Source organism: Coptis chinensis, chromosome 9 (assembly GCF_015680905.1).
Source record: "Coptis chinensis isolate HL-2020 chromosome 9, ASM1568090v1, whole genome shotgun sequence".
Taxonomy (NCBI): domain Eukaryota; kingdom Viridiplantae; phylum Streptophyta; class Magnoliopsida; order Ranunculales; family Ranunculaceae; genus Coptis; species Coptis chinensis.
The window spans coordinates 2,566,042-2,582,132 of NC_141464.1; positions in this window are offsets into that span (position 1 = coordinate 2,566,042).

Sequence of the window (16,091 nt, forward strand, 5' to 3'; positions counted from 1 at the left end):
TCAAGCCCAAAACCTAATTACATATGTCCAAATAGGGTTTCTCTACGTAAAATTACTTCAACACCCTTTTCGTCCACTTCTTTTACTCTGATTGGGTCACGTCTTGGACCATTAGAAAGCTCTTTTTGATCTGGTCGTTTTGACATATAGTAGGCCCAATTCCGAGGTCTGAGTCCAAAGATACGGCCTGCAGAAGTTCTGTTGACTTTTCTGCTCTTTTTTTACCCGCGTTGACTTTGACTTTTTAGCTTTGACTAGGCTTTAAAAAGGTTTTTTCTCCTTAAAACTTGGGCTTTAATCATTGAACTTCTTACCAACCAACCTTTGCTCCTTTCTCTTGCAAAAGTGATATATTTCTTTACATATTTGACTCCAATATCTGAAATACACAAAAATGCATAAACAGTACTAACTCTTATTTATTATACACATAATTGGTCTAAATATAATATTATTTAGGGGTTAAAACTATAGTTTTGGGCTCTTATCATAGATCATATTTATGACTCCAAGTGGCTTCTCGTGGATGGTTGTCGTTTCTGCGGGTCTGACGTTCGCCCTGAATTCTCACAATTTCCCATCCTTCATCAGCATATCAATCTCCTTCAATAACTGCAAATACCTATTAGTCTCATGGTTCTTAATCTTGTGGAATTGATAGTAAGGCATGCCCTTGACCTCCCTGAGAGTGTATTTTGGCAAGGTCACGAAATCCTCTTTCGCTATCCTCCTCAGTATATCTTCTGCTGTAGTATTGATAGCAATGAAGTTACTGGGATCCAGTTCCTCTTTTAGTATTCTCTCATACTTCCTACTTTGTTGTGGCTGATTATCTCGGTTTGTATAATGCTCCTGAGGTATTTTGTTATCTGATCTCGAGGAATCTCGACTCTCATGTCGATCACCACTCTCTTTATCTCTCTTCCCTATATCTGAAACTTGCAATACTTCTTTCACAGTGGCTGCCTTCAACCCCTCTTCTACTCGAATATCTCTATCAGCCTTATCATTCAACTCTTGTAGACTTTTCACTTTTTTTCTCAAAAGATATTTGTGCATAAATGACCCCAGTATCACACCTGTTTGGAAAGCCATGACAGCTGTCATCTCCGACTCGTTTAGCCTTTCCACTTATTGAGTTTCAGCCTTGAACCTGGCCAGGAAATCCTTCAATGATTCTTTCTTTCCTTGTTTTAACTGAAATAATACTGACACCTATTTTGGCTTCACCCTCTGGTGATCGTAGTTGGTGAGGAATCTTTCTTCAATTTCATGAAGACATGAAATGGTTCCCTCAGGAATTGTACAGAACCATTTCAGTGCTTTGCCTTTAAGGCTCGAAGAAAACGATCGACATAGTACATAATCCCAATACTTGGTACCCTGATATATCGAGAACTGGTGTTGATAGCTAAAAAGATGGTCCATGGGATCAGTAGTCTAATCATACTGATTGAACCATGGATTCTTGAACTTTGGAGGTAATAGCACCCTCTCTATATCCTTCTTCAATAGGTTTCGACTCACATCATCTGCTAGCTTACATATCGAGGCTGATACCTTTTCCAGCACCTGGTCGTCACCCTACATCATCTCTTACACCATTTCCTTCGTGATTGGTGCTTTTACTTCTTCCTCTTGTATTGTCCTTGGCGTCGATTTTGCTACGGATTGAACCTCTTCATGATGGCTTTTCCTCATTTCCTCGACATGACTCTTCCTTACCACTGGAGTGCCTGAACTTGATGCCTCTCTATATTTCTCATACAAAGCGTATTCAGCACGCTTCTCATTCTCTTCTCTCGCAACTTTATTTTTAGCCAATAAGATTTTGTTTTGCTTTTCCAATTCCTCCAACCTTCTCAACAAAGTTCTCAAAGACACCTCTTCTTCATGTATTTCCTCTACTTCTTCCATCACTCTACTTGCTGATTTTCTGGTTCTCCCATTCTTAGATACAGCTTGAGAAGTACTTCCTTCATTGACCATCATTGCTTTACTTGCTGTAGTACGCTTTGGAGGCATCTTGATTACCTTCTTCAACACTTCACTAATCCAACCAAAGTTTCCTGAACACAAACAATTACTCTTCCAAAATGTAGATTCGAAATCGAAAAAAAAATAAAAGAAAATATTTATTGTTTTCGACGCACAGATGGTGCCAATGTAATGTTCGGTGAAACTAAGCTAAGATTAACAGCACTGAAGAATTGAAGATGAAGATTGCATCAGAATAAAAGTAAGGTCTTTATATTGAGTAACAATGGAGGTTACAAATTTCTCTCTCTCTCTTCACTCTAGTTTTTACAGATTTTTGTGTAATGAATTTGGAATGAATCATTTCGTCCCTTTCCGGTCTTTATATAGTGCTCCAATTATAGTCTTACCCAATCAGTTCCTGCCACGTGCCCTTTCTCTTCTTTCTCCTCCTTTTTCCGCTTTAAACCTGCAATATACAAACTATGTACAAAATATCGATAGCCATGTTGATATTCCTAGTTAATCATGATATTTGGGCTGAAATATTAGGCTGACGATATTTGCCCATGACAGGCATAATAAACTAATAACCAATGGAAACATGTGTTTTTTTTCTTTTCTTCTGCCGTTAATGATTTGTGCGGGCAACTAGTTTGTGAATGCTTAAAAAGCTCTTTTTTTAATAAAAAAAAATATGGGGTTTCTTGAATTGTTTCCAGTTTGCCACCAAGGAATTTGGGTTTTAATAAAAAATACGGGATTTCATAAAGTTTGATCATTTCGATCTCCGTATTATAAGTGAAAAAGCGTGGTACAAGGTTAATGTGATCATTGTGATGTTCTAAATTCTAAGCTAGGGCAACAAATTAATTTTTATTTTTTGGAGTAGAATGTACTCTTAATCCGTGACCGTAGTGAATTCTTGAGGTCGCTTTTCTAAAGTCACCCAAAAAAACAACTTGATTCGTGTCACCCTCTCCTGTGTCTGACCGTACCCCCAAATAACACTTCTTTTTTGTCTGACCGTACCCCCCCCCCCCCTCTTTTCTCATCTTCCTCTATCTTCGCCTCCAATCTCTCCTCTATCAAACCTGTTCTCACAATCTACCTCGTTGGATCTAACTCTCCCAATCGTCTCTCTATTCTCGCTCTCGGAATATCCGCTGCTGTTTAAAATCTGCAAGTTGGAAATATCTGATCTGCTAAAGAACTCAAATCAGATTATTGTCAGTAGGTAAGAGATTTCAGTATATTCGGTCACTCTCTCTGCTGTTAAAAATATGAATTTGTAATACTCTCTCTGCTGTTAAAAATATGAATTTGTAATACTATGGATGTAGATGTTACTCTCTTTGCTGTTAAAAATATGAATTTGTAATACTATGGATGTATATGTTACGGTTCCTCAATTTGTTTGTACTTCTTTTTTACTTTTTTCATTTAAGTTTTTTCATCCAATCCTAGTATTAGTCCCCTGATTACACCATTATTGTCTTCTTGAGAAGCACTTACGTAAAAGCTCAATTCCAAAGCTTATCAAAGGCTAGAACTTAAAAGGTGTTTTAAAACACACAATGTAAACTATGCAGTTCACATTTAACGAAAGAGAAGGCCTGACATTTCCAATTATTTAGTCTTTTTCTAACAATTACTAAAGTTCGGATTAAACTAGTTTTCTGAGATGATGATCTCCAAATATACATGTGCTCAAGGGTGTATTATATGTTGTGCATGTTTCTTCGTGTCTCCAGGTGTTCAATATTTCTATCAATAGTTCTAAGTAAACCATCTCCCTAATTTATTTTGTAATAGTTTACTGTTCTAGCATTTTGACTCATTTTATTACAGATATCACTAGGGAGTTGACAATCCGAAGGCAATCAACGTTTGTCAATCTCCACACATCATAATGTTGGGACCGAAACAGATTTTTGGTTTGGGTGGTAATTTCTCTATCTTGTTACATTCTCCAAATAATTGTGATCGTGTTTTTATGTGCATATCTATGTTATAAGTAAATTGTCATCATGACAACGACTCAAGCAAATAGCTTAGTTGGTATCCGATATGTCCCTCACGATAAAGAGTTATGCTTTGCAGTAGTCCATATTCTAATTCATACTCTTAACTTGAGTCATCATCGATATCGCTTTATGGTATTAAATGCTACAGTTTTAGGAGTTTAGCACTTACATTACTTGCTTCCTATAATCCTACATAGAATGTGTGCCTTGAGAAAAATGCCTTTATACCTTATTGGAGAGAGATGTTATATTGGAGTCATGTCATATGCTTCTAGGATGGAATTTCCATTCATAGTTATTCTAAAACTGTTTAATCATACATTCATGCATACTTGTTTTTTCCGCCAATTTGGTCGCTCAGTGGTTCGTGCCGATTACCTTACACTTCGGATGGGATTTATCATGGTAAGCATAAACTTTGTATATATTCTATATAACAAATTGATAGCGGGTTTTCTTGCACCTAACTCTTACCTTCAGATGTTTTTATTTTACTTATACATGCTCTGATATTATGTAAGAGTAACTTTGCTTGATCTTTTCATTCAGTACTAAAAGTACTTATACAGTATGTTCCTGATATAATTTTTGCTTACCAGTCTCTAGCCTAATTATCAGTATGCAAGGAAGTACTATGTTTCTTGTGTTCTGTTAATACCAACCAAGAGCATGTTGTTCCTAATACCTCTGTGTACTTACCTAGCTCCATCTCGAACCTTAATCTATTGTCTGTTTTCAATGTTTTCCTTAATGCTAAACAACTTTTAAATCAGATTATTGTCGAGAGGGTCGAGATTTCAAAGATATTTGTTCTCTCTATTTTCCAGTAATTATTATTTACATTCAAAGCCCCAAAAAATCATTGTGTTGAGCCGGTCCCCAGTGTAACCATTTGTACGCTTTTAAATGGTGATCATCTACGTACACTGATCTTTTAAATGGTAACAATCTTCAAACCACCGAGCTACCGGTATCAAACAAAAGGTCAATCCTAACATGTAAGCTTCTTTATACCCTATACAAGTATGCCACACATTAGAGTAAAACATCCCTCATGGTAACGAACATAAAACTGCCTCGCAACTGGTATATGTCTATTAAGGTATTGTGTAGGGACTTCAAATGATGCCGAAGTAGAATGGTAACCTTATTTCTCTTTGGGGGTAGCCATTAAGTAAGATCCGAGGAAAATGTTCCGAAAAAGTAGCCATTATACAAGGTATGAGGAACCACAAAGATTGTTCACTAATTCTCATACTGTTTGGGTTTCCTATCCTCTCTTCGACACCTTTCTCTTCTTCAATTAGGGTTCTTAATCTCCACCCTAACCTTGTTTAGTCTGTTTGGGGATCAAACTTAAGGTGCATGTTTCTGGCTTTGTGTGTTTGAGGAGTGAGGGAGTGTGTGTGCTTGTGCTTCCTTCAAACCTGTTGAGTAACGATAATACCGCACCTAACAGATTGCACATAGTGCCTAGACCAAGTCTTTGGTAAGGGTATCTGGACAAGAGGTAGCACAAGCAGCTAACTAGAAGAGACTATCATCGAGTCTTCAAACTCTACTTAACAATAAACCTTCTCGGAGAAGGACAAACAAGATCTTCAAAATAACAATCATTATGGATACAATAAACAAGGCCAAAGATATTAAAATCACCTTACTTCTCAATTGGAACCCTTGAAAAGGCATTTAGTAACTTCATGCTACAATTTTGCACCTTGGCTTCCTAAAACTACAGTTTCATTGTAAGCTCTCAAGGGCAACAACAACAAGACCGACATCATCCGTGTGAGAGATAGAAACGAACACCTTTTTCTCGAAAGAAAAAAAGACACTTTATAGAATCAAAGAGATTGAATTTGAACTTCGAAATAAACTCTTTTTTGTAAAGCTTTATGAAATGTTTATGATACGTCACAAACATGTTTATCATGTGTCACATAAAAAGTTTATAGTACCTCGGATATTAAGTAGAGGTTTAACAAACAAAGTTAGTTTATGAGCTCACCATCAACATTGATACAAGAAAATACGATTATGCTTTTTAGAAATCTCTTATTAAGTTCACTCATAGCAGATGTACAAAACTTGTGCTACAGGCTCCATTTCATTCAATAGGCGAATATCCATAATCACATAATTATTCAACTTTCTATTCGAGGTACAAGTCAGAGATCATTAGACTTCAGAACAACATTAGGCAAAGTCACACATCGTAAGAGTAGATAATTAGAAACTAAAGTACATGGAATCACGGTAAATAATGATAAAATATTACATTTGGTCCTACGAAAAAGTAGGCAATAGTCATGCTTGTTCATATATCAAGGCAATTTAATATCAGTAAGCATACTAATATCATTTTTCATCAAAATCACATACAAGATTCAAACAAATTAAGACTACATACCAACTTAGAAATCGGTGAACGAGAGGTGACTCACCAAGTGTGGCAAAACACAATTCAGTAATATTTATCAAAGGAGTTATGACAAATATCCAATATAATACTATAGTGGATGAAAAACGATCTGAATTTTAAAGGTATTACCCGCACATTGTAGAGACATAGTCCGAACAAAGCTTTAAGCAAACTTAACTAAAGAGGAAGGACTCTTTCTCGGTTCGATCCTATGTTCCATGAGTTCACCTGATTTTGTTAGCCGAATGCAAGCTTACAACCGTGCACCAAAGACACATGCTAATCGAAAAGACAAAGTTGACACAAACCCGCGAGATAGTTAAGAAATTTACCTTATCAGCAGGCCCTCCGTTTCCTACACAGGTAAACAAAAGCAGATTAAACATAAAAAGTGACAATTTAAACAAGAATATAAGACATGAGCGCATTCTTTTTTTTGGCGGTGCATAATTTTTCAATTCAATGGTAAATCTGTGCACAAAACTCAGATCTAGCCTCTGGTACTCCCAAATCCGACTACATTTAAGATCCAAAAGATTTATGTGAAAGGATACCTCAAGCACAAGAAACTAAAATGTGAGATGACCCCTCAGGCAGCACTACTCATAGTTGAAAACACGATCCCTAAGACAATCACATATAAAAACTCAGTTACAAACATAAAGAAATCTCATTCATTTTAACATGCGATCAAGCACAATATGATATGAATGTTGTTGCTAATTAGCTTCTCAATCAAATTTACTTGAACATCACATTTATTATATGTACTTTCTCTGCATATTTTCCAAGTGTATTTCTTTATATATATCATTCATGCATGTTCTACCATGTCATGTCCCAATAAACCAATATAAGGGATGTAAGTAGACTTACGGCTAGTGGGTTACACCACTACTGTCGGTGTCGAAAGCCCCAACCACATCACCAACTAGAGATCCATTAGCGTTTACACTTACGGGGAGGTTTGAAGATGTGGAACCAAGCCTTACTAGATGCATTCAGTATAATCTACGTAGACAGATTAATTTTTCTCGTATTCTAATTGAACTATTTTATTTTTATAGGAGGGAGTGGAGAACTTGATAATGAATACCAAAGTGCCTAATAAAAGCCTATTGGAAATCATTAACAATGATTGGAATAGTGGTGATTGGATCAATTGGAGGCAAAAGAGTGGTATGGGAAACACACTAACTTTAGCTAAACTCGAAATCAATTGGGCTTTCATAGAAGCACTTGTTAGATGTTGGGAGCCAAATGACATGGTTTTCAAATTTGGCCCTCATCAACTTTGTCCTACACTAGAAGAATGTTCTCATCTTCTTGGCATGTTTTTTGAAGGAAGCCCTGCTTTTCCCCACCTAAAAGATAGCTATATAAAGGAACTTGTCGATTTCCTACGTATCTCCAAAAAAACTCTTGAAAAAGAAACAAATGGTCAAGTGAAAACTTGCTCTCTTGATTTTCCTATCGCTAGACACTTGCATGTTGGTAATCCAAACGATAAAAAAAATTCGTTAGGGCGTGCAAATTCAATAGACTTAGCAATTGTGGGACATGTTCTTCTTCCGAATAACACAAACAAAATTGATGCCTCTTTATGCAAAATTATTCAAGAAGTTAGAACTGGGAGCATTACTATCGTACCAATGATATTAGCAGAACTTCTTATAGGTTTGACCAATTGTGTCATAAATAGACATACCAAGCTTTCAGGATGCGTTCCACTTCTTCAAGTTTGGGCATATGAGCACTTATCAAATTCCTTGGTGAAAATGAAAAGTGTTGGAGATAGCAGATATAATCTTGTCAAAACAAGCATTAGCAAGTGTCCTTGTACAATTCCTAAGGATGCTAACGCATGGTACACCAGCTTAAATTCTTTGAAGACGGAGGACATCAAGTGGAAATGTGATTGGCTCTTGTGTCATAGAGATATTTATCTACATATTCCAGGTTGACAAAGTATTGTACTTGTCGGCTTTCATGGTTCCACTCCATATGTGCCACTTCGAGTACTATGCCAGTTTGGTTGTGTTCCATTCAATCCAACCACCGCTGATCTTGAAAATGACCGTGTTGATTTTACTTCTTACTCCATCAAAAAAGAAATTATATATGTCAAGACATGGGACCCGAGAGTCAATCTGTTTTTTCGTTTCTTCAAAACAATACCTCTACCATAAGTGAAGTAAATCACCTTGCTCCAAAGCGTGAGCAGAGAAATTTGATGGAGATCAAGAAAACCCAAATAACAAGATGTCCACTTGTAATAATGCAAGAAAAGAGGGGATTTAATCTTTGTCATGATCGCATTATACACCAACCTCCACCAATGCATGTAAGTCCAATATTTTAAATTATATTGTTTTATTTATTTGGCAATGTATTTTATTTATTTGGAAATGTATTTTAACTTTAAATTAGTGAACAAATTTATCCAAAACGAATAACAATAAATTAGATACAACTTTACTCTATCATTTTCAAACAATTCCAAGACAAATAACAAGATTTATTACCCTTTACTCACTGTGCAATATTTGACGTATTCGGTGTTACCCTTTACTCTTGCCAAATATGATTAGTTGTATGCTTCTGTCCTAGGACAACACATTTATTAATGGTACTTCCTTTGCGCTATTTTCCATGTGTATTTCTTTATATATATCATTCATGCATATTCTACCATGTCATGTCCCAATAACCCAATAGAAGGGATGCAAGTAGGCTTACGGCTAGTGGGTTAAACCACTGGTGTCGGTGTCGAAAGCCCCAATCACATCACCAACTTAAGATCCATTAGCGTTTACACTTTTGGGGAGGTTTGAAGATGTGGAACCAAGCCTTATTAGATGAATAAACCAATTATCTATATGTTTAAATCATGATTGAGAATTTTTGTTTGTTTATGTCAACTGCATGAAAGTTCACTTTTAAATTTGAAAGTGTATTTATGCTTTAATTTTGTTATAAATATTATCCAAAAGGAATGACAAGAAATAAGATACAACTTTACATTAGCATTTTCAAACAATTCAACATATAAAAGCAACCAAATCGTTATGTAGATTTACTTTATTGAATATCTATATTCCCATGTAGCTAACCATTTTCTTATGTTTTTACAGCTACACATTTTTGGTTCTAGGTATTTCTGTTATTGTGGAAAATATTGAAAAAAGGAAACGGTATGTTTTCATTCAGATTTGTGGTATTCCTAATCCTACAACTAATATTTTCTTGGCCTCTAACTACCCGTTGTCATTACAATATATTTCCAAAGCTAACCACTATTTGTTTTGTCCTTGCAGGTCCAGTTCTTTTGGTTTTGTTTTCGTTCCGAGTATTTATGTTTCTTGGAGATATTTTTGTCAAACAAATTGGTATGTATTCATTCGCATTTGCTTTACTCCTTGTTTTAATTTGTTTTCACCTTGAAACTACGATTTACATGGTAATGCAATTGGTGGAGACGGTCTCATATAAGTCGTGCAATCCTTGTTAATATTCATGCATTTCTCTTGCGCTTAATATTCTTAATATCTCCTAATATATTAGTTACTTTGGGTGCATTTAATAGGTGAGTATTGAGTAATAATGGCCCAAATTTCATTATTTCATTTATATATAACAAAGTAAGTGGTCATATTTATGTTTCATATATATTGCAAGTTTTTCACATTTATGACAACCACGGTTGAAATAATAAGTTTGAAGTAGTTGGACTTTATAGTTTTTATCCGTTTATTAATCTTTTCTTGGCTTAACTTCCCGTTAGAGAAAAGAAACAACTTTCCTAAGCAAAACTTTCAACTCTTTAATGCTCCAGTTTGCCCACCATGTAGGAATTTCAATTGACACGACATAAGAAGACTTCCCTCTCGTCCCTACTTTTCCACTCTCAGTGTTTTATTGCACAATGGATGCAGCTGTGGAAGGTTTACCAGTAGCACTACACCAAATTGATAGGTTCTTTGGTAGATTTTATAGTCGTCGGAATCGACATACTACCCTACCAACTACTACTCGGCCGCGTCTTCATAATCGTCGGCCCCGTAACTCTTTCGCCCAAATTTCAGCATACATCAGGAGATTAGACTACCTACCAGAAATTGCATATCCAACTACTCAAAGACGTACAATTATTTCCAGACGTACTTCTTCTCGGATTATGGCGGTGGCATCTCAACCTGAGAGTTCAATACATATTCATAGGAGACCTGATCACGCAGAATCCTCTATTAGTAATCACATGGTTAGAAATTATGCAGAAATATCTTCAGCAAGGGAGAGGGTCGATGATCTAGATGAAAATTGCCCGCTCATTGATTGGGTTCGTATGGATGGAATTCCTGCACCAAATTCTTTGGTAAGGGAGACTATATCTGATTTACCAGAAAATGTGCCCCGTATTCAAAAGTTGACAATCTACCATATCCAACAGAGACTTCAAGAGGTTGTGATAGGGTTGGAAGTCAAGTAGATAAATGTTTGCAACTAGATAGTGTATCTGATTTTGATTTAGCAGACAATTGCCCGCTCATTCAGTGGCTACGTAATCTAAAGGTTGCATGCCCAGTTGATAATAACAGCATTTCCCACAAAATGCAACGGGTGGAGCAGAAAAGGGCAAAAAATACTACAAAAAAGAAGAGAGCCTGTGCAAAACAGACAAGTGAGCAGCATGCATCGACGCAGTCAATTAATAGTGCTAGAAGAAAAGCTGCACGCATTTGCCAAACCTCTGAGCAAAGAGAAGCTCATCGTCGCCTAAACACTGCTCGTAGAGGTTTGGCTCGTGGATTGCAAATGGATGCAGTACGACATTCCCTCATAAGGCAAAGTGTAAAGCATGGTAGGTCTACAAATACTACAAAAAAGAAGAGAACTCGTGCAAAACAGACAAGTTCACAACATGCATCAACACAGTCAATTAATAGTGCTATAAGAAAAGATGCACGCATTGGCGAAACCTCCAAGCACCGAGATGCTCATCGTCGCCTAGACACTTTGCGTAAAAGGTTTGGCTCGTGGATTGCACATGGATGGAGTACAAAATTCCGGACAATCTAGTAGAAGATTAGCATTTGTAAAGGCAAAACCCTGTTGAAAGGGTTGTTCAAAACTCCCTTAATGCGTTTAAGTAGCGAGTTGTTGGGCAAAGACTTGCACGTCAAACAATTGCCGTCAAAGAGTTGTTATTGCTTTCGTCAAAGAGTTATTTCACGCGAGCGTTCTTCATCAAAGACTTCACGGTGTTCAACTTATGGTGTGTGAAGACAATATCCGTGAAAACACCGATCGCCACCTACTACGCAGGGCGACTACATACCACTCTCTAACGCATACAAGTATTTAGAAAATCATGCAATGATATTTCATGGGTCGGTTGTCCTCTATGCAAAAAGAAAATTTCCGATCTAAAGATTTCTGCGCAGTAATTGCTCTTCTTTGTATATTTTCTTGGAATATGTTTGTACTAAGTGAGAACCTCGCTTATAACAAGAATTGATGCAGGTATTTGTACCTCTTGCAAGTTGGAAAAACGGGACAACACTAACACTGGCATGTTCAGTGTTAACAATTCAATGGATCCGGGCATTGTACCTCTAGAACTGTCTCGTTTGTCCAATCTAGAAAGAATTCTCATTGCCAGGGTGCATCCCATGATGTCTGTGTATCGTGTTAGGGGTCAACAATATAAGTACAGTGGTAATGTGATAAATTTCTCCCAAGATGTCAATCTGATTGCCACTGTTCTTCCATTCAAGCCCGCTGATTTATCTGCAATTCTTGTCGTTAATAGAGGGGGGCCACATGCAAGCAAGGAATTCCGTGTTCGGCGAGAATTTGTACGCACAGCCTTGGTTTGGTTGAAAACTTATAATCGGTACTATAATGATATAATTATTGATGATGGAACTATCGAAGGACTACCTCTAGATGGACAACCTGATGACCTACCACATATGTCCCGACCTGTGGAAGATATCGACAACGAAGTTTCTGCCATACCTAGGGAAGCCGATGACGATGACAGGCCACCTGACTTGTATAACCAGGATTTGCACATTGATGAGTTTCATGTTGTTGGAACTATTTCTATTGAGCACAACCCAATCAACAAGCACGTCTCCGGAGGGCATTTATGGTACCAAATGTAGATCAAACTAATGTCCATATGCCTTTAACAACTCACATCATTGATGAGTTTTCAACCCTAGGATATATTGTTATGGCATTTCCAACTCTGTTTCCTTACGGTGATGCTAATCTACGACAAGCTCGCCAGCGGAAAGTCAATCCATTGCCGTACTTCCAGTTTTTGATGAAATATCATGATGACCGATTTGCTAGAGATACAAGATTCCGCTACTTTGCTTGGAACTCTCTTTCAAGGTGGCAGGCACTTTCTTTAGGTGATGTTTTTGTGAGGAAGAATCCAGGGGATGCTGAGTTGTCAATTGAGGAAATTCGAAATATGATTTCGTCCGGTGACAAGCAATTAGCTAATCATGTCTCTTACTTTGCTAACAACATTAAGTGGTACCCGTGTTATTGGTATACAAGATTGAAAGAGCTGATCGCCATGGTTAAACAGATTAGGTGCACCAACCATCTTCTTCTTCACACTTCACACTTCTGGCGACATGCAATGGCGAAATCTGTTTAGATTTTTAGATCTTTCTAATGATCTTGAAAGGATGTCTCTTTTAGATAAAAGAAGGGGACGCGCAAAGTTAATTAATGATAACCCAAATGTTGTCGCTTGGTTCTTTCAGGCAAGAGTGGAATTCTTCTTTCGGGATTACTTACGATATGAGTTCTCTGTGGTTGATCATTGGTACCGGTTTGAGTGGAAAAATCGTGGTAGTGGTCATGTTCATGTATTTCTTTGGCTAGCAGATGCTCCAGATGTTACTAAGATTGCTACAAGTGCTATCGATAGATCTAATGTTATTGATTATTTTGATAGACTTGTTTGCACTGTTAACCCAGACCCAAGCATGTCTAGAAATCTCCAAGAACATCCTTGTGCACGTATTTTGTCACTCGATTTACAACTTGATACAAACGAAGATGACTATGTTTCGTTGGTCAATTGGGTCATGCGACACTCTATATGTGGGAGTCATTGTTTGCGCTTACACAAAACAACCAAACAAATGATATGTCACTTTAGATACCCATTTGATGTAATTGGTCAGTCGAAGATTGTAGAAGAGCCTCCCAACAGTAACATGTATCGTTTCCTCGGCCGCCGAAATGATGAACTAGTCTGTTCCCACAATCGTAAGATTTTGTAAACCTGGCGTGCAAACATTGATTGGACGCCAGTCTTTTTAGTGCAATCTGTTGTCAATTACATTGCTAAATACGCCGCTAAATCTGAACCAGCTTCTAAAAGTTTCAAAGATACTCTTTAAGATATTGTTGAAGATTTTCATCGGCCCTGTCAAAATGCAAGATCTGCTTTCAAGCGCCTACTTATGAAAAGTGTCTCTGAAAGAGATATTTCTGCCCAGGAAGTATGTCACTTGCTAATGGGGTACCCATTGACCCGATCATCTAGAAAGTCTGTACTCTTAAATGTTAGTGAAAAGAGCATGCTAGCATCAATTGTACGCCGTCAAACAGTGGCCGACGAGGATGAAATTGTTGGAACAGATCCAACCTTTGTAGGAAGATATCTGCAACGACCTTTTTGTTATGAAAATATTTCCCTCCTGAATATGGCAAAAAGACATTATTTCAAGCAGCATGTTTGGCACACTTCTCGAGTTGACGCAGTTGTGCGTTTGGTTCCGAGCTAGACGGTGACATCCTACCAAACACTGAAAAATGGGAATCATTTTGTCGTCAACAAGTCTTAATTCATCATCATTATCGAACTCTCGAAGAAGCTCGGGGAGAATTTCCCTTGTGGTCTGAAAGATACTATGACTTGGGTTTCGAAATCACTCATGGGATTATTCTTCCAGAACCGATAGATGAAGAGCTTGAAGATGGTATTGAGGTAGAGCTTGGGTAATGTGAAGAATTACCGGGATGAGTGGATGATGGCAAAGAAAGAATGGGGCCCATGTTTGTCCCTGGGGAAACTGTGGAATTAGGAAGAAGAGACTTCGACATTTCACACAATTGGGCTGAAGGTTTACATCGATATCCAAATATAGAAATTGATAGAAAATTTGTCCATGCTCTTCGTGGTGGCAATGAACTAAATCATGAACCTCAAACAGTTGTACCAGATCATGATTTATCTAATGAACAAAGACTGGCTCATGATATGGTAGTTAGAGCCCTACAAGCTGGAGCATGTATTCGGTTAATTGTTTGTGGGGGAGGAGGCACAGGCAAATCCACACTCATAAATGCAATTGTGTATTCAGTTACTGCAATTTTCAAAACAAACAAAGCAGTGTGTGTCATGGCTCCTACTGGAGTTGCCGCTTTTAATATTGGAGGTGCAACCATCCATCATGAACTATCTTTCACTGTGGAACAGAAAGGTGTGAAACAAACTTCCAAAAAGATTGAAGGTGATCAATGTCGACGTATGCAAGAAGACTTTAAAGACACCAAACTTATCATTATCGATGAGTACAGTATGGTTGGAAGAAGTATGCTTGCAAATATTGACCGGCGTTGTCGAGATATTTTCGCAAAAAACGAGCCATTTGGTGATGTATCTATTATCCTCGTTGGTGATATGCGTCAATTACCTCCTGTATGTGACAGTGCATTATATGTCCAAGGTAGGTCTATTCAAAAACAACATGGTGGAATTGTGTATTCTAGTTTCGATAAATGTGTTCGGTTATCACATATATTTCGACAAGCAGGGGATGACCAAGCATCATTTCGAGAAACACTGTTCAGACTAAGTAATGGAACTTCAACCGTCAGTGATTGGCAATTATTTCTAACTCGGGATATTTCCTCGCTCAATATGGATGAGGTTAACACCTTTAAAGATGTTTTGCGTCTTTTTCCTACCAAACAGCCTGCACATGATTATAATCTCACCCGACTTATTGAGCTTGGTAAACCAGTTGCTCGAATTGTATCACTAAATAATTGTGAGACCGCTACCAAGGTTTCGTCAGATGATGCAAAAGGCTTGGAGAAAGTTCTGTGTCTATCACTTGGTGCACGTGTTATGCTTCGTTCAAACATTGCCACCACAAATGGGCTGGTTAATGATGCAATGGGCACTGTTGTAGATATTGTTTACGGAAATGGCTGCAAATCACCGGAAGATATACCTCTTGCTGTTATGGTTGACTTCAACCACTATCGTGGTGCTAGGTTCCGTCCAGATTCTAATACAATACCTATTACTCCACAGACATCAAATTGGAAGTCAGGTAATGCTTCATGCCAGCGCATTCAGGTTCCCCTAGTACTATGTTGGGCGATAACAATTCACAAGAGTCAAGGCCTTACTCTTGATCGGGTTGTGGTAGATATTGGTGAAAGGGAAAGCCTCGGTTTGACTTTTGTTGCTTTGTCTCGTACAAAAAAGTTGTGTGATCTGGCATTTTGCCCTATGTTCTCTTTGGAAAGACTTCAAAAGATTGGAAAATGTGTTGGTCTTAGAGGCCGATTGCAAGAGGAGAATTGTTTGTTGCACTTGTCTGCTTCAACCATTTGAT